The 20,599-nt window shown below is 37.1% G+C and overlaps 1 pseudogene; it reads left to right on the plus strand.

Moving 5' to 3' along the window:
• The first annotated feature begins 3,766 nt into the window (after positions 1-3,766).
• Positions 3,767-20,599, plus strand: part of LOC116687561 (myosin heavy chain, fast skeletal muscle-like) — a 29,471-nt pseudogene continuing 12,638 nt past the window's right edge.

Below are 20,599 nucleotides of genomic sequence, written 5' to 3' on the forward strand. Positions count from 1 at the left end.
AATTAAACAGTTTTAAATGCACAATAAATGTTTTTGTTCCTATATGATTCCCTCTCTAAATGCCATGTACATTTGTTTTACTAGATTTGTTTTTTTATAATCAAGAAAACCAGTTACCTAATATAGAAAACCAACCAGACTCAGGGCTGGTCCTTTCTGTTTGGAGTTTGCATGTTCTCCCCATGTTTTTTTGGGTCTCTCCTCCAGGCGCTCCGGTTTCCTCCACCAAAACATGTTCTTAAGGTTAAACTCCTCAGTGGCTGCCCGTTGTTCCTAATACGATGATTTAAATGCGGAGAGACAGATTCTCACTACGTTGTGCTCTGCATAATGTAACAATAACTAATAAACTTAAACTAACGAATGGTATATTATTCCTTATCTACAGTACACTGGAAGTGCAAGAAAGACCTGAAGGTATAACTATTTGAAAGAGTTTTTCCGTAATTTATTTATTTACTTGCAATTTTTTCCAGGACAAAGTAGAAAATAGAAATAGAATAAAACTCAATGATAAAGGACAATCATGCCAACAGTTCTTAATAAATCATCTTATTGACCTTTATTTGCATTGGTGTGCACACTCATGGAAGTAACACGTTATTTGGCAAGCTGTGTGATAAAAAATGTTGTCTTTGGAAAACAGTATAACGGGAAGGCTCAGTGAAGAGAAGAACTGGTAACTCATCTGTATCCCAATGTAGAGAACCACTTTACTGTAGGGGACAGAAATGACCTGGATTACAAACACGTCAATTAGTGAATAAGTAATTAATCTATTACTCAATACAAGATGAAGCAATGTGCAAAACACAGAGAAATCCGCAACTGCTGTACACACATAGTTATGAAAAATTAAATAAAAACATTAAACATGAACATTGTACAGCATTTTAGACTAACAAATCAGAGAGACTACATTTATGATATGCCCACTTTATTATTGGCGTCTGGAACATTTAATAGTCATTTGAATTTCATTACTGGAATCTTACCATTTTACTTTAATTAAGAGATGAAAATGTATTAAAAAAATCTACATACTACTATATACTTAAATTGGTAACTGAAAGTCCCTTATGGACAGACACACAAAATTATATTCAAGAAAATTATTTTCAAGAAAAAATTTGGAATCCAAAAATAAAGGGCTAGGCATAAAACAAGTATAGCTGATTGTATGATAATTATATTAAAAAAAAGGTTGTCAGTAGTATTGTGTAAAATGCACCACTCACAAATAAAGATTTGCTTTAGCCGTGTGTGAAAAAACATTTAGTGTGCATAAGGCAAAACACTATGCACACTATGCACACTATGCACACTATGCACACTTACCAAATTACTTGATGAAGAGTCAATCCTTGACACCCTCATGCACCCTCATCGGTGTGTTGCCATCTAAAATGAGCTGGAAATGTGCATGGGTTACCCGCATTTCTAATACTCATGTCATCAAACTAAACAAACAAGCTTTAATGATGACTGCTAAAATGCAAATACAGACGATGTAGCTATTTACATTTTAAAACAAACTGTTGATAATCTGATCTGATATGCATAGATTGAGAGTTGCTGTATACAAAAAATGTTGTATACAAACATGTTTATATATTTTCAAAATGTCTCAAATGAAACAGATAATAGGATAATACAACCCAATCATCTTTAACTTTCTTGAACTTGCTGCTTTCAGTACTCAAAATGCAATTCAGAATGTTTCCATTTCTGTGTCAACTCAAGAAAACGTCAAAGAAAAGCATCACTCTCAATCTCTCTATTCTTCACTCCCTTTCTGCATATGAATTTCTCTCTCACGCAAGAGTTAATGGTAACACGCACGCACACACGCACACAGGCACGCATGCACACACACACATTGTCATTGTGCTGCGTAACACCTGCAAAGAGATATCTTATTTATCGCAACCATGGGAAAATTAGCTGCTTTGGAATTCAAAAATGTCTTGGCTCCTATGAAGACTAGACAGTGTGTTTGGTCTATTATGTGTGAAAGTTGTATATCTAGGAACTCCCTATTGGATGTACCTTAAAATGATTTAACCTCCATCCATCCATCTTCATCCACTTATCCGGTATGGGGTCGTGGGGGGAGCAGCTCCAGCAGGGGACCCCAAACTTCCCTTTCCCGAGCCACATTAACCAGCTCTGACTGGGGGCGTTTCTTCAACCTATTTTGCCTATTTATTTATTTCTATAGTCTTAGTTTTGTGATAGAAGAAGATATTAGACATGCATTAAACTTATTTGCAGATTCTAAGAGTAATAAATGTATAAGATTAGAACAAAATCCATGAACTATAATACATTTAGAAAATGTAATCTATTTCAACTGCACTGCCTATTTTAAAATAGCTTATTTTTCTAAATATTAACTATAAGTACCATAAACAACTCAGATAAGCATTGCTCATTAGGGTAGCACATTTTTTAGAAATACTTACAACTCAAGCATTTCTAGCATCAGAGGCCCCTGCTGGACTCAACAAAACTCATCCAACTACAGAGGAACAGAAACAACAACAAACTTCTAAAGATCTCCAAATACCACATACAGAATTACAACTAAATTGAATTTTATGACATAGTCACAATACTGATAGTCTGAAGCAGGAATAAGGACCTCACAGCCTGGAATTCTTCTGAGGTGCTTCGTAACCGGATGCTGAACTACATCTGACATGTAATTAACAGAAGCATTCAATGAATTTGTCAACAATTGCAATGGTAAGAGCATGGGCATTTGCGAGCTGGAGTCTATATTTGCTTTAAGTCCTAATAAGACTGTAAAGAAAGACCAGACATATTGAATGTCATCTTTTATTAACTTAATTGCACAGCGTCCATTATCGTGTCATCTTTCTTTGGAAAGAAAGCAAAAATGGACCATGATGAGATCTTAACTTAGACTCAACTGAAAACTTGAATCTATGCTCAAGTGATTTGAAACAATTCCACTCCCAAAGGTTAGTTTGATGGAATAACAAAAGTGTGTGCATGTAGATGGAGAATGTAATTCTGTAATTAGTCTAACTGGCCCACACATTCAGACTGGGTTTAAGTAATAGCTTGATTCGTAATTTTAAGTTATACACAACAATACAGTAAATATCCATTATTCCTCATAGTTAAACCACTTAGTACAACATAATGAGGTGTTAAAATGCATAGTCATAGCCAGATGGTTGATATTTGGACAGTTATCTGCAATTTTGATCTATTTGTTTTTCATGTTAATGTTGTTTATGTATCATCCAGGATAAGGTGACATGAGTAGTGATGATGGTTTGGAAAAGGCCATCTGGCATCATTCTCAAGACTAGCTCAGTGACCTTAACAGGAAGGCTGCTCCTGCTTGAAGTCCAGAGATTTCAGTATAAAAGAGGCACTCCCAGGTTCGTCACAAGTTTCAAACTGACAGGCTGCCAACGAAGGGGAGTCTTCATCACACTTTTTGCTGTGATAAGTGCTTTTAATTAATTAGTAGTTCAAGAGTAGTTCTTTTACCTTCCTGTAACGTTCCTAAATTTTGGCAAATGTTCCTTTTGTTTTGTATTCACATAACAACTGCATCACTTGGCAACAAAAAAGGTAAATGGCTAGTGGCCTGACTGGAAAAAGGATACTGAATCAAATTAAAAATGTATTAGTTAGCAATGCATTTGTATACCAAATCTTTAAAAAAATCTTTCTATTAATCCAAATTGGAGTATTTTATTTATACTTTAATTATTTTTCCAGAGGTGCCATGAGTACGGACGCAGAAATGGAGTGTTTTGGCCCGGCAGCCATATACCTCCGGAAATCTGAAAAGGAGAGAATAGATGCTCAAAACACTCCCTTTGATGCCAAATCAGCATATTACATGACAGAGCTCACTGAGATGTATTTGAAGGGAAAAGCTGAAAAAAAAGAAAAAGGAGGGTGGCAAAGCCACCGTTGAAGTTCAGGGTGGGAAGGTATGTAGAGATCTACTGTCATGTAATACAGTACACAAGTTTAGGTAATCGCTATATATCCTCACACTTTATTTTATAGTGCACATTTACAGAGCAAATTATTCACTGTTTTGGTGCAGAGTTTCACTGTTAAAGAAGATGACATCTTCCCCATGAACCCTCCAAAGTACGATAAGATTGAGGACATGGCCATGATGACCCACCTCAGTGAGCCTTCTGTGCTGTATAACCTCAAAGAGCGCTATGCAGCCTGGATGATCTATGTAAGACCAGTTTAAAAATGTAACAAAACGTCTTGCACTATATAGTATATATTGCAATCTTGTATACATGTCCTTTTCCTCAAACAGACCTACTCAGGGCTGTTCTGCGTCACTGTGAACCCCTACAAGTGGCTCCCAGTGTACGACGCAGTGGTTGTCTCAGGATACAGAGGCAAAAAGAGGATTGAGGCTCCACCACACATCTTGTCCATCTCTGATAACGATAATAAGTTCATGCTCCAAGGTATCAGTCAGTTTTTAAGCTGACATCTGTGTTGAATAGTCATAAGACAGCAATATTTACAAAAATGTACACTGTTTTTTTAAGATATTTTGTTTTCACGCAACGGTAAGCATGCACTTTTTGTGACACTCTGGCTGCCATAATGTAAAAAACTAAAATTCAGTAATAATATTTAGGATAAATGAATGCAATAACACAATGTGTGTCAAATTTCATTCTATCAACAGATTGTGAGAATCAGTCAATCCTGATTACATAAGTCAATGATAAACATTAATAACATAATTATTCTACATAATTTGGACTGATATTTTCTATGTGCTGTATGTACCATATCTGACTCACTAACTTGTGTGGCACTATTTTCCTGCATTCTGGTGGAGGTAAATAATGTGATATAATATGTATATCTTTAAAAGTGTAAATTTAATCGCATCTTTCATAACAATGTTTTAAGGGGTCGCTGGAAGATCACATTATTGCAGCCAACCCACTGCTGGAGGCTCATGGTAATGCAAAAACTGTGAGGAATGACAACTCATCCTGCTTTGTAAGTTTTGGTTCACAAAATCCTGATGTTATAAATAGTGTAAGGATGGTCTGATAGTCCTTACTGTAGTGCAATATCAAAATTTAGAAGCATGCTGTTTTTGTTTGTATAGTTTTTGATAGGCCACTATGTTATTAACATTTAACTCTTAGGTTTTTATATTCTCACTCAGTGTGGTGCAAGTGGAAAGCCCTTTAATATGATTAAAATCTGACAAATTTACTACCAAGTATAAGTCATGTGTACTGGCAGAGTGAGTTACACATATAGCCACACTGATAACTGCATTCTTTTGTAGGGTAAATTCATCAGAATCCATGTTGGATCAACTGGAATGTTGGCTTCAGCTGATATTGAAACATGTAAGTTTCCAGCCTATTATCCAGAAGGTTTGAGGAATGGACAAACTGTTTACCGGCTCAGCGGCTTGTTTTATAGATCTGCTGGAGAAGTCTCGGGTGACGTTCCAGCTGTCTGCTGAGAGGAGCTACCACATCTTCTATCAGCTCATGACAGGCCACAAACCTGAGCTGACAGGTAGGAGAATTAGCCATACTGTATATCGTTTTATAGAACTAATGAAAGCTTCACCAGAGTCTGTATAATGAAATACAATTAATTTTTTTCAGAGGCTCTCCTCATCCCCACCAACCCTTACGACTTCCCCATCAGTCAGGGTGAAATCATTGTAAAGAGTATCAATGATGTTGAGGAGTTCATAGCCACTGATGTGAGTACACATGCTGCTAAATCCACTGTAACTTTAAAGTAATTAACTATTGAACAAACTGTAAGGGTTGCAGATGTCATCATGATGTCTTGTTAGAGCAACTGACAACACAAAGTGAACCAGTTCACCTTTTTCTGTAATGAGGATCTGTTACCAAAATATTGTAGATAGCCTATATATAAGAGCAAAATGTTTCACCAAATCTGTGTTTTTGATGATTCATTCATGCAGACTGCCATCAACATCCTGGGCTTCACTGCTGAAGAGAAGATAAGCATCTACAAGCTGACTGGCGCTGTGCTACACCATGGAAACATGAAGTTCAAGCAGAAGCAGCGCGAAGAGCAGGCTGAGCCCGATGGCAATGAAGGTAAAGTCAAGGGCAGTCAAATTTCTTGATATCATACTTCTTCTTGATATCATAAACCAATTTGTCCTTACTAGCGTACCTTTTTGATTTTTTTTTTTCTCCGCTTACTCTTGAGGCCAGGGTAGGAAGTCCAGATAAACAGAGGGAGCTAAGAGGAGACCTGCTGTTCCTTTGCATTGACAATGGCCAGTTGAGTTGGTCTGATTAGAATGTATTCTCGGTAAATCCAACTGAGAAGAGATCCTGGGGCAGGCCTAGAACATGCAAGATCCCCTATGGATTGGGAATGCCTTGGGATTCCCCCAGAGAGACTGGAGGATTGACTAAGGTAAACATTGTCTGGGCTACCCTACACGTACCCTGTTGTCACATGGACCAAGATCCAAATAAACAGCACAGGCAGAATGGATGGACTTTTTTTTAAATACTGTAGATTTTCACACCATAGCCAATCCCTCTTTTTTGTTTACTTATTAGCATCATTGAGTAATAATCTGTGGTTTCTGTTATTTATTAGAGTCGGATAAAATTGCCTACTTCATGGGCCTGAACTCTGCTGATATGCTCAAGGCTTTATGTTACCCAAGAGTCAAGGTCGGCAATGAAATGGTGGTAAAAGGTCAAACAGTGCCACAGGTAATTTACATCAAAATATTAGTTTATGAAGACATATGTATTAATTAATATAAAAAGTTCATATAACCATAACTCTTTTCATCTCTAGGTGCATAATTCCGTATCGGCTCTTTGCAAGTCTGTCTATGAGAAAATGTTCTTGTGGATGGTCGTCGGAATCAATGAGATGCTGGATACCAAACAGTCCAGAAACCTTTTCATTGGTGTCTTAGACATTGCAGGGTTTGAAATCTTTGATGTAAGTAAACAATGACACGTGTTAAGTTTTAAAGAGTTAACTAGCAGAATAAAGTTTGACACTGAATCCTCTATAATGACTTCAAGCTAAGGTACACAAGCTAATTCTGTACCTCTTAGTCCACATTTGTTGATTCTGCACAAATATGTGTTTGGGCTTTGTGGAGAAATTGTGTGTAAAAATGTTAGTAATTTGATTGTTAATCAAAGGTATCAACAGTCATCTTTCCTATGGAAGTGACAGATGGATGGAGGGAATGCAAATCAGGAGCGCAGTTATTTTACATTCCCTAAAACAACTAGTGGACAATTTTGTTTCACTTGCATGTTTATAATAAAACCATTAACAAACATTTAGGTTTAGTGAAAAGAAAAGTAAATTATTTTTTAAAACATCATATTTAGTGTCAGCTTCACTTCAGACTAGCTGCTGTTCACAGGCCTTTTTTCTCTGAAAAATAGGGTATTTCTAAAAGAAAATTGGTTTTATACCAGTTTTGAAATGTTGAGTTGTTTAGTTGATTTTCTCTGTATTATCATGAATTACATATTTTTATCTTATAATTTTTTTCATAAACGCAAAAAAACAAGTAAAACATACATAAATACCATCTTGGCATACGGGCCATTTAAACAAATCTATGTAACTTGTTTTTTGCATCACAGGCTCGTATTGAGGAGTTGGAGGAAGAGATCGAGGCTGAGTGGGCTACAGACTGACAACCTCCAGAGAGTCAAACAGAAGCTGGAGAAAGAGAAAAGTAAATACAAGCTGGAGATCGATGACCTCAGCAGCAATATGGAGTCTGTCACCAAATCAAAGGTAAACATTTTGCTTTCATTCAAATAATTATTATTATCACCATTCCTGTTTTATCATCTACAGTAGCATTATGACTACAGTGGACTCAACATTGCGTTGATTTGTGTCTGTGGGGTAACCTGAAGAAAATGTGCCATGTTCTTGAGGATCAATGATGAGCATATGCATCAGTTAAATGAAATTGATGTTCAAAGATCAAGACTAATGACTGAAAATGGTAAGTACAACATATGGCAAGAGAACAATAAAACAATCTGAACCTTCAATGTTTTAGAGAACATTACAATGTAAGTTAGCACACAAGGCTCTGTTTTGGGGCCACTTTTATTTACTATCTATGTGAACAATGTTGGTCAGGGTCTTATGGACACCAATTACCATTTTTATGCTGATGATATAGTTATCTACAGCTTTGCAAAAACTCTTAGTGCTTGTGTCTCTACATTACAAAACGCTTTCAACAAAGTTCAGAATATGTTTCTACAACTGGATCTTACTTTAAATGCAAATAAGAGCAAGTTGATGTTATTCTCAAAAGCAAAGAGCAATCTGCACATAAATCCTCTAATTGTCACTCTTCAAGGGGCAGAAATCGAAAGAGTTAAATCTTTTAAATATCTAGGTATTTTAATTGATGACAGTCTTAGTTTTAAAGGACATGTTGAACAATTGGTTAAGAAACTGAGACTGAAAATTGGATTTTACTTTAGAAATAGGCTATGTTTTTCTTTCAATGCAAAAAGGAAACTTGTAGCTGCAACATTTACACCCATTCTGGATTATGGTGACCTCATTTATATGAATGCCCCAACCAAAGTATTGAAACTACTGGACTCTGTTTATCATGCCGCATTGAGGTTCATCACAAACTGTAAGCCTCGTACACACCACTGTGAACTTTACACACGTGTGGGCTGGCCAGCATTGGAGAATAGTAGACTCAATCATTGGTATATGTTCATTTATAAGGGTATTCTGCGTCTGCTCCCCTCATATCTGTGTGAATATATTCAACCAAAAGCGGATAGACTGTATTCTTTACGCTCACAAGACTTACTGCTACTGTCTGTACCAAGTGTCCGCACAGAAGTTGGTAAGGTGGCATTTCACTATTCTGCCCCCACAACATGGAACAATTTACAAAAGTTCTGGAAATTAAAGGAAGTGGTTGCAATTGGCCAGTTTAAACTCTTGCTCAAAGGTTTAGAAATTAAATCTATGGTCTGTAAATGTTTTAAATAGTTTTATGAAATTGTTATGAAATTGTCTGTAATGTACAGAATTGTTGTGATCTGTGCCGCTGTCTTGGCCAGGACTCCCTTGAAAAAGAGATTAGTAATCTCAATGGGATTTTCCTGGTTAAATAAAGGTTAAATAAAAAATAAAAAAAAAAAACCTTGAGAAATGAAGAAAAGCTTTGAGACGAGGGAAGCTAGACACAGGAGTGTCGAGCTAGCAGAGTAAGATAAGATAAACTTGCAGCTGTGACTGTGTGAAAGATGCATATCGTTCTTTTATTGGACTTTGGTGAACTATTTAAACTCTAAATACCTGCCTAATACACCCAGCTACAGCTGGACCAATAGTAAAGCAAGGAATATGATATACTAACACCCATTTGTGTAAAACAATGATATACTAACCCACATTTATGTAAAACAACTATATACTACACCCATTTATGTAAAACAAATTTATGTCCACACCCACTTAATAAAACTGCAGAGCAAGGGATGAGTGCTTTGGAAGACTGCTGAATGATTTCAGTACTCATTCCCCTTTGCAAAGAAAAAAAGCAAGTCTGTGTCCGTGAGTATTTTTCATTTGAGGCTTTGAACTTTGAACAGCCAAATGATGTATTTTGTCAGTATTAGGCCAAGAACGCCCTGGCTCATGCTGTTCAGTCAGCTCGTCATGACTGCGACCTGCTCAGAGAGCAGTATGAGGAGGAGCTGGAGGCCAAATCGGAGCTGCAGCGTGCAATGTCCAAGGCCAACAGCGAGGTGGCTCAGTGGAGAGCCAAATACGAGACTGATGCCATTCAGCGCACTGAGGAGCTGGAGGAGGCTAAGTAAGACATTACAATTTGAACTTTGTCTTCCCACCACTAGTGAGTATGAGTAATCAAATACTGAAAGTTTATAAATCAAATATTCTTAACAGGAAAAAGCTTGCCCAGCGTCTTCAGGATGCAGAGGAATCTATTGAGGCTCTGAACGCAAAATGTGCCTCTCTGGAAAAGACAAAACAGAGACTACAGGGTAAAGTGGAAGACATGATGATCGATGTGGAGAGAGCTAATGCTCTGGCTGTTAACCTCAACAAGAAGCAAAGGAACTTTGACAAGGTTTTTTTTTGTTTGGTTATGCACTGGTTCACTCATGAGGTTACACAAACACTAATTTGTTTCCTACATGCTCAAGTTCTTGTAGAGTGGAAACAGAAGTATGAGGAAAGCCAGGCAGAGGTTGAAGGAGCTCAGAAGGAGACTCGGTCATTAAGCACTGAGATGTTTAAAATGAAAAACTCCTATGAAGAAGCCCTGGACCAGCTGGAGACCCTGAAGAGAGAGAACAAGAACCTGCAGCGTAAGACAACCAATCCCGCGTGTGATTGTTGACATTAAATGCATTGAAGAAAAACAAAGGCTTGCATATGCCAAATTAGTGTTAAGTTAAATTGTTTTTCTGAACATGATGCTCCATAAATTTAATTTTGGTATTCAGTGGCTAGAGAAAATGACAAAGAATGAATGCAATACTATAATAACAACAGTAAACTGTTTTTGTCATAAGAATTATTATTGCATTATGAAACATTTTGTGTTTTCTTTTCTTTTTCTCAACAGAGGAAATCTCCAATTTGACTGAACATATTGCTGAATCAGGAAAGACATTTCATGAGCTGGAAAAGTGGAGGAAGACAGCAGAGAGCGAGAAAGCAGAAGTCCAGACTGCCTTAGAGGAGGCTGAGGTATTTAAAAAGACTTTAGAGTTTAGAAACATCCAAACATGGTCCTCTTAAGTTAAGAATCTTGATCCAAAAACTGCAACATTCTGTATACTTAATAGTTCCTAATTCTGAGGTTTTCCAACTTACATTTAATTTTGTAGGCGACACTGAAGCACGAAGAATCAAAGATCATCCGTATCCAGCTCGAGCTCACCCAAGTCAAGAGTGAAATTGACAGAAAACTTGCAGAGAAGGACGAGGAGATCGAGCAGATCAAGAGAAACAGCCAGAGAGTGATTGAGTCCATGCAGAGCACTTTGGATGCTGAGGTCAGGAGCAGGAATGATGCCCTGAGAATTAAGAAGAAGATGGAGGGAGACCTGAATGAGATGGAGATTCAGCTGAGCCACGCCAACAGCCAGTCAGCCGAAGCCCAGAAACAGCTGAGAAACGTGCAGGGACAGCTTAAGGTATGGTGGCTTATTAAACAAAACTGAAGGTAAAGTTTGCTTTATTTAGACTTTATTGCAAATGCTTTTTCTTTTTAATTTAGGATGCGCTTCTGCATCTTGATGAAGCCATTAGAGGCCAGGAAGACATGAAGGAGCAGGTTGCCATGGTGGATCCGCAAAGTGGCTGAACAGGAGCTGGTAGATGCCAGCGAGCCTGTGGGACTGCTGCACTCTCAGGTATCTGTATGTTATGAGTACTGTTAAATAAAAGAACATTCAGTAAATGTATAAAAACCTTACCATATATTTGTCCCTTTAGAACACAAATCTCATAAACCGTCAAAGGAAGTTGGAGGCTGACCTTGTCCAGATCCAGGGTGAAGTGGAAGATGCTGTCCAGGAAGCAAGAAATGCTGAAGAAAAGGCCATGAAGGCCATCACTGATGTGAGCCATGTTTTAGTATTTTAGCCTGTACTTATTATTTCATTTAAAACCCAGCTGCTTACTGCATACAGCAGGCCCAAGATTGGAGCCTAAAGTTGAGACATTCCAGTGGTTACTTTTGGAGCATCCAGTAGTACCTAGCTGTTTTTAATAAAGAACAGCTAAATTAAATTCTTGACTAATTATGAATAAAGTAGAATGTAGAACCTGTGTAATGGAAAAAACCGTCTCAGATAGCCACCAGCAATATTATTTAGAAGATGTTTAAAACGATGATGGAAACTGTAGCTACACATACATTCTTTCAACAGTCAATGCAGCAGCTTAGTTATATGACAGTCAGACTTACAAAGTTGTTGCTTCTGTTAAATTGTAATAATAAATTTTCTCAAAATGTGATCTTAGGGAATGAATTCTGACATCTGACATTCACTTTACAGACTTTATAATTCCATCATTAATTAAAGTAGTTTTGTATTGTTTTATAAATATAACTAAATACTGCACTGTATTAATCTGCTCTTTCGTTTTGCATTTGGCTAAGGTAAAGCCTAATTTGTAAAAATAAGGCCTTATCTTACTCGATCATTCAGCTCATTGGCCTTCTTACAATCACTACATGTTTAGGCCGCCATGATGGCAGAAGAGCAGAAGAAGGAGCAGGACACCAGTGCTCATTTGGAGAAGATGAAGAAGAACCTGGAGGTGACAGTGAAGGACCTGCAGCACCGCCAGGATGAAGCTGAGAATCTGGCCTTGAAGGGCGGAAAGAAGCAGCTTCAGAAACTGGAGGCTAGAGTGAGTTTACTATTTAGGAAAATTATTTTAGTTTTGTTTTGGATCTGTATTCTTCCAATTTTGTTTTGAAATAAACCCATGTTTGAAATTAAATTGCTGACTTTCAGCTTTAATTTCAGGGTATTTACATCCCCCTGCAATTTACTATTTTCTTCTTGTAACAAACATGTTTAACTAACAAGCTCCTAAAATATTTGTTATGTGTTTAAACATATTCTGTTCTGTCACCATTAAATCTGCACTTCTTGGCGTCCAGGTCCGAGAGCTTGAGTGTGAGGTGGAGGCCAAGCAGAGACTTGGAGCTGAAGCTGTGAAAGGCATCCGCAAACAGAGTAAAGGAACTGACTTATTACAAACACCAGCAAAACATAGTGGTGCAACTGCTTATTTTCACATAGTAATCTTCTGAAGGAATTCTATAATTTGTACTGCTGAAGACAAACCTCTAGAGGGCATGAATCACCATCATATGCGTGAAGCTCCGACAGACATACTGAAGTGAAATGGAGTGGGCCACAACTAAAAAAAACCTTTTACCATTGCAACTATGAATACATGCAGTTATGTGCTCATATTATGACCATGTGATATTTAACTCTTGCAAGTACACTTAGTTTTCAGGCAGCTTGATTGACAGCTCTGAAGGATCCCTTACATTTATTGTACAAGTGGTTAAAAAAATTATGTAAAATTCTCTTCTGCATTAAATCATATCTTCAGTGTTTGTAGCCTATTTGGTTGCTCTTGCCAGTCTTCCTGAAGTTACTAAGTTGTATGTAATAGTGTACTTTTGAGTGTTTTAATCCTAAAAGAATGTTGGGTTGATGGGATGAAAAACTTCTGTTTACCACCTTTAGACAGAGGAGGACAAGAAGAATATTGCCCGACTTCAGGATCTGGTGGACAAGCTGCAGCTAAAAGTGAAATCCTATAAGAGGCCGTCTGAGGAAGCTGTGAGTGTGAAAAATTTGACACATGCAACGCAAATAGGTGTCACACCAGTAACACCTTTTCTAACACCAGAGGACTGACAGGATGATGCAGCATGATTTAATGACTGCATGTTTTTCTGGAGGGATTGTTCAAGACGTCACTACTTTAACTTACCAGGAGGAGCAGGCCAACACTCACCTGTCCAGGTACAGGAAGGTGCAGCACGAGATGGAGGAGGCTCAGGAGAGACTCAGGTCAACAAGCTGCGAGCCAAAAATCTGTGAGATCCTCAGGGTGTATTCATTTTTATTTCTTTTCATTCAGTAGTACACCTTGATATTTAAACAAGGAATTTCTGCATCTTGACAATGTTTTTAACCATTAACTTGTTACTGTCTCTTTTGTATTTGTTTAAAGGGAAAGGAGGCCGAAGAATGAGCATCAGTCTAGGCACAGTACAAGAAGTCATACAACATGATCTTTTTGTCGGATGTTTCAAATGTGTAAGACCTAAATCTGCAAGTAATTGAATGGCTTTTTTGTGCCATTAATCTGTTGGTTTCACATCACTTTTTCAGAGTTATGTTGCTGATTTAAATCCATCTCTATGTCGTAGCAATGTCAACAGTGTGTGGCTTCCCTCTGTAGCACCAGTTCACAGGGGTTGGAACAGCTGTGGTCTGTTGGGATCCATCGGATGGCACGTACCGATGCGTTTTGGGTCATTCAGCTGCTCCAAGCACTGGTGCCGTGGAGGGAAGCCAAACACCTTTAATCAAAACACACTGCCCACGCAATGATGATGGATTGCAAATTGTCTAAGTATCCCTGGCTGTATGGAGTTATTTATTCACAATACATTACAAGCAGAAAGTTTAGATGTAAGGTCAGACACTTTTAAAGAAGACAGAGATTTGACAATTTCTTTACACCAATCAGGCAGTGTCTTAACTCTGAGGATTATCTTCTGAATTATTTAGAATATATTGCATAGTGTAATTACACAAAAAAACTATTTCACTTCATTAAGACATGCAGAGATTTCTTTTCCATAGCTAGTTGGTGCACCTTCACAAAATCAAGATTGATGCCACGATCTACAACTGAAGAGCATTATTGACCATTATTTGAAAACAAACAAATCAATTATATTTTATCAGGAGGACATACATCTAATTACTAACAGTAGGACTAGAAATAAACAGATTTTGAGTGGTGTATTTGTGTCTAAGCAGCAGCGTATGTAGCTTCATCATTAAAATAACTGTGTTGTCAACTGTCGCAAGTTAACACGTAAAAGTTCTCCAGGTTACGATAACTGCAAATCTTTGCCTCATGGTGATAATGTTACTGACAGTCCTGTGTGACCTTACAGCTTTTTATGTGCTTCAAAACACATGTTGCACAATGTCAAGTTGTGATGAAAATAGACCTATTAATGAACCTCTAGACACAGTGATACCTCAGTGTGTATGTGTGTTGAAATGTTTCTGCTTACTGTAGGTTAACATCCGAAATCGATTTATTAGTGACAAATCTTCACAGAATATAGATGAAACGCAAACGTAAAGAAATAAAGCATGTTGCTTTATTGCCAATAATAAAATTACAACCTTACTTGAAGCTTCACCAGTCTACTGACCTAAAAACTTACTGTCATACATATATTTTACTTCTGAAATCCTGTTGTTTAAAACTGGTTTTCTGAAGAGTGGACTGTAGCAAAATATACAGCATCAGGAGATATATATTTGTCTACCAACAAATATTTTGCTATACTGTTCATACAGAAGTAACTACTCATTTAATATATCTGGTTATATTGTTACATTGTGGACAAATCTGCAGTGTGGAAGACTTCTGTATGGCAGTACCACATTTACAGGGGGATGAAGTACCTTTAGTATAAATTACTTAATTAGCCAGGAATACATTCCAAACTGGTTATTTATCTACAAAAAAGAGGAGTTTATCACCATCAATCAAGTATCTTTTACTACTTTATATTCTGTGTCATTCCTCTTTCTATTATTCACTTTTATTTGAGACCTAAAGCTTGTTGAACAATAAAAAAACTGGACAAAAGCAGTTAGTAGATTTTTCTGTCTTATTATTTACTTATTCTTTAACATTGTGTTTATTTTTCTGGGATCAGTGCCAGCAGTTGCTGCTGCAGAAAGCTAATACATAATTTGAAACACAACGAATGAACACAATAAGATTTAAAGTCTCATGACTATGATACATTGATAAAAGCATCATTAGTTTTTTTTTATATTTAAGACTAAGACCACGATGGAAGTGAGTGTTTCTATATTAAAGGTTGTTCCACAATAAGACTTGAGGCAGTGACAAATGGTTGAGCTCTGAGAACAGTGCTGAGGAGACAGCTATATTTGTATTTCTTCCAAATAAGCACACCCGGGAGCATAAGAGCTCAAGTTACATATTTTTATTGAATATATAGGTCTCTTTTTCAGGGTGTGAAGTCCTCAGTATTTAGCTGCTAATGCCCCCTCCCCTTCTTTGCCAGTTCAGTGTCATCTTTCCACAAGGAAAGAATGCAAACCAGTACACATCATATAACATGATCCCCTTCTTGCCACGTATGGGGAACAAACACTTGCCTTAAGGAAAGGTCAAGCTACAAGCCTGACCTTGTCTTCAGTTCATCTGTCAGGACACACAGTACAACGAGTCCATTTAAAGAAAGGGTTTATAAATACATCTGTCCCCTTGAGACAACACAAGTGCCTGTCTCGGAAAACCTGCAGACATAAATCTTATCACCTGTTCACTGAAGATTCCACATGGACAATAGAGCTGTAATTGACATTAATAGAGTTTATGGACAAATAAAACACTTTTTGAAGCACAACCTGTACTGTAGGACTTCTAAAGCCACCAGTCGAGTCACGAGAGCCAGCGGAATAAGGGACATAAGTGGGGTCAAAACCGTTTCTCATGTCTTACTGACAGTTGAGTTGTCAACAGAAAACCTTTAAACCTTTGACCCTAGCTGCTCAGAGGGGAGATGAGAGGGTCAACGCCTGACCCCCACACTGACTGGTTAAACTGTCAGAAATGCAGATGTGTAATCTGATATGATAGAAAAAATGAAGATTGAAAGTGACACAGAATACATTAGATACAAACATTTACATTTGTTCATCAAATGTAACAGGATACTGTAAGTAAGAGACAAAAGTCATTTGTTAAAAACAGAATACATTTTCAATAGACATTTGAAGTTGTATTGTTTATGTGAACAAGTTGTAAAGCCCAGGAGGATGAAACCGGAAAACCATGATTAAATTGTAAAATAAATAAATGAATAAATAAATAAAGTTTAAGAGTGAAGTGACTCAAATGTGCTCATTTCAAGTCATTCCTCTTGTGCTATAGATTATTAATTGTTTGGTCAGAGTCATTTTTCTGCTCTAGCAGGCTACTGAAATGCCACTGCTAATCTGAAACTCTTCTGAAGAGGGTTGTCAGTAAAATGTATTCCTGCCTAATGATAAAAACAAATGAAAGTGACAAGATTTAGTTGAATAAAACAATACATTTTAAAAAGAAAAAAAAGAAAAGAAATAATCACCAATTTTTGATCAAATCCAGTTTGAATTAGCATGCTATGGAGTTTGTCTCCTTTTAACTTAATTTGCAGTTTATTCACTTATTTACATTAGCGTGCTTATCTTTAAACAATAGATAAGATAAACTAAATTGTAATTAAATTCAGGTTATTTTTTTCCCTGTTTGGCAATATTAGGTGAGTTTTACTAGTGAGTTTGCAAACACATATACATGTAAGCAACTCTTTTACACAAGTTAAACGTACAAATATGACCATGTAAGAAAGAGTTGAAATACACAAGGGTTAATGATGGTGGTTAATCTCACTAAATGAAACATTACATTAATTTTGTATAGTCGTTCTGTTTGCATCACTACCATTTGTAAACACTGGTATTGTATTTTGAATCATCATCATTTGAAACACACCCCACAGATTACTGTATGAGTCAAACTCAGTGTTTATGTATTTCAAAATAAATACATTTGGTCCAAAATAACGAGCATGTTACACTATTCTAATACCTCTCTGTAGGTTGTGGCACAGATTGAGGGGTGATGTTCCGGCTATCAGATTTCAGAGACAGTCCTAGAAAGCTGAAGTCCTTTGACCAAGCCAGACGACAACATGTCTGTCATCCGCCTCTATTCCGAGCTCTACTTTCATCACACCCTCATAAGCCACAACAAAAGTCAGACATCTGAATGAGTATATCGCTAAATATTCTTCCTCCTGCAGTTTTATTAGAGTAGCTGGAGAAAGTAGTAAAAGTGAAGCCTTTCACTGTGTTAGAGCATGTCAGTAAGATATTAATGGAAACTTGACACTGTTTTTGCTCCAGACAGCTCCCTAGAAGTCATGTATACTAGAGGGTGTAAACATGGCAACAAGTCTCTTCTCTCTCTCTCTCTCTCTCTCTCTCTATATAATATATATATATATATATATACAATCTTTTACCTTTTGTCTGAAAGGATACAGTGTTGACCCTTAAACACACTTGTGAGAGTACCAGATGAGATCGTAGTGTTTAAAGATCTCCTTCCATTACATAACCCAAATCAAAAAGAAATAGCTCAGGCTCTACCCAGGCTCCCTTCACTTTCCAGACAGTTTGTAGATCATGTTTATTTGTTCGAGTTTATTTGTGTGACACAATTTCATACAAACTGAAATAACTGAAGAATTGCTGGAAAGTAATAAGTTCAAAAATAGAACTGCAATCATCCCCTCTCTGTTCCTTTATGCACTATATAATCAGGCCAATAAACAACTGCAGAGCCCAAATTATTCCTCAGTAATTGCACAAATTCACTGGGATAATAGGTCATTGGTCTAAAAACAGGACTGCTTTTTTTTAGACCAGTTTAAAAAATATCTGTCAAAAAGTTCTGTTCTGTTTATACCATTGCAATTGTTTTATACTATATTGTCATCAACTGTTTATAGACCAGCCTCCACTCATATAGTTCTTTTTTTGAATATTTATTTATCCCTTTATTAGATAGATAGATAGATATAGTGAACAGATGTGAAAGGGGGAGAGAGATGGGGGTTGACACACAGCAAAGGGCCGGAGGCTGGATTCAAACTCCGGTCCGCTGCAGGACTCAGCCAACTGGGGCGTACACACTTATTGAGTGAGCTATAGGTCGCCCCTCCACTCATATGGTTGTTGACAAATTAATAAATACATTAAATATGAATGTTTTAATTGCGGAGAAGGCGGTCGACAAGGTTGTTCAATTTTAAACTGCCATTGGAAGAAGGAGTTAATGTGCTATATAGGTACCTGTCTAATGTATATCAGAGCATGTTGAGATATGTTTATTTTCTGTATTTTGTGTTGTCTTTGTAAAGCTGCGGAACGGACAAAGTCCAAAACACATTTCCCTTCAGAGACAATAAAGTATATCTTATCTTATCTCATAAATATTAATGCGACACTTGTAAAACTAAATTACACAAGTTGATTGTTATAAACCATTTAGTAAATGTGTATATCCTGCTCATAATGCAAAATACTTGAAGTAAAGTGTAGACACTTTGGCAGGCTTTTATTTATTTATTTAAAGGATCCATATGTTGAAAATGTTTTTTTATGGGATTTTGTGTGTCATATAGACTCGGGGGTGTAAAGTAAAAGCTGTGAAAATGTGAAATCGCTCATTGTAGCTATTTCTCCAGCCCCACAAAACTAGACCGCCTCCCAGCTGAACGGGACAGTTAGAATTTCATGTATTTGCTACTGTACGTAGAAACCGGGTAACCAATGGTGTCGCTTTTTAAATTTGACCTAGTCCCACCCCTTTTCTAGCGTTTGCTTCATGCCGAAGAATCAGGAGTCATGTTGCGAGTTAATTCTTCCCGGAAAACCGCCCATGAGAAATGCATCATTCCCATAGACAGTATGAGAAATGGACAATGTGACGTCGTTGTTTTCAATGGAGACCAGTGAAAGCTATTAGAAGCCCTTTTCTGGTGAGGGCTAAGCGTTACTGCGCAGTCTCCAACTGAGCTTGAAGATGTAAATGTGACATGACCAACCTATCTGAAAGTTGTAAGTCTTATAGCTGTTCCAAGAGAAAACTCAATCATTCCAAATTTTGCAGAGACGTAGAGCGTAGGTATATGTAAGGAGGTAACATAGGCACAGGTTAATTATTGCTAACTAAAATGCCAGTTAATATTAGTAATTAGACCTAAAGAGCTAATGGAAGTCCACTACTATGCGACAGTAAGACACGTGAGAGACAAGGTAATGGAGCCTTTTATACAATGTCGTTTTTATTTAGAAATAAACAATGGACAAATAGAGTCTTCAAACGCTTCAGATGTAAAGTTATTCGCAGTCAAAGTAATGTCAAAATGAATAGCAGTCAATAGAATGCGATACCAGTCCCCCTTATGGGATTACTGGTATAGTTGTCTTATTTGATCGGTGTCTGTCTTGTGTATCTGTATGTTTCTCTGTTGTTGCTTTTGTATTTTTTATGGACCATGAGTCTAAATAATAAAGGCTATCTATCTATCTATCTAATGCTAACAGCGGGTGAGTGCTAGCTGGCATAAAAATGGCGCCATAGGAGCTACGCTTAGTGGAGGCTGGCTTACCCCCTTGAGCACTCCAGGGTGCAGAGTCACTTAGCCAATCAGAGCATTCTGCTCTTGAATATTAATTAGTTGTGGGCTGAACATTCCATCCAGCAGTGAATGCAAGCATTTGTGTGATGGGAGAAAAAAAGTCTCTCAGAAAAGTGTGGAGAAATCTACCCAACTCTCTTTTTTTGGTAACACTATTAAATTAGGGTTTAATAGACACATATAAACAGTACAAATACAACAAATATAAGTTTAAGTGTCACCACATGGGACCTTTAAAGGGATGTATCTATTTTTAGAAGATTTTCATGTCATGGCACTGTGCTGGCAGAATTTCCCACTGCAATAAATACAATATTTTTATATAAATATTGTAAAATAGGGATATAAGCTGTGGTGACATTGGGGATTTTATATCTAGGGAACTTCAAAGCAAATGCCATCACCATTTGTTTGACAAGTTATCTTTCACAGGATTACTATGTCATGTTTATACATAACTTT

The sequence above is a fragment of the Etheostoma spectabile genome, chromosome 4, assembly GCF_008692095.1.
Source record: "Etheostoma spectabile isolate EspeVRDwgs_2016 chromosome 4, UIUC_Espe_1.0, whole genome shotgun sequence".
NCBI classification, from domain to species: Eukaryota; Metazoa; Chordata; class Actinopteri; order Perciformes; family Percidae; genus Etheostoma; species Etheostoma spectabile.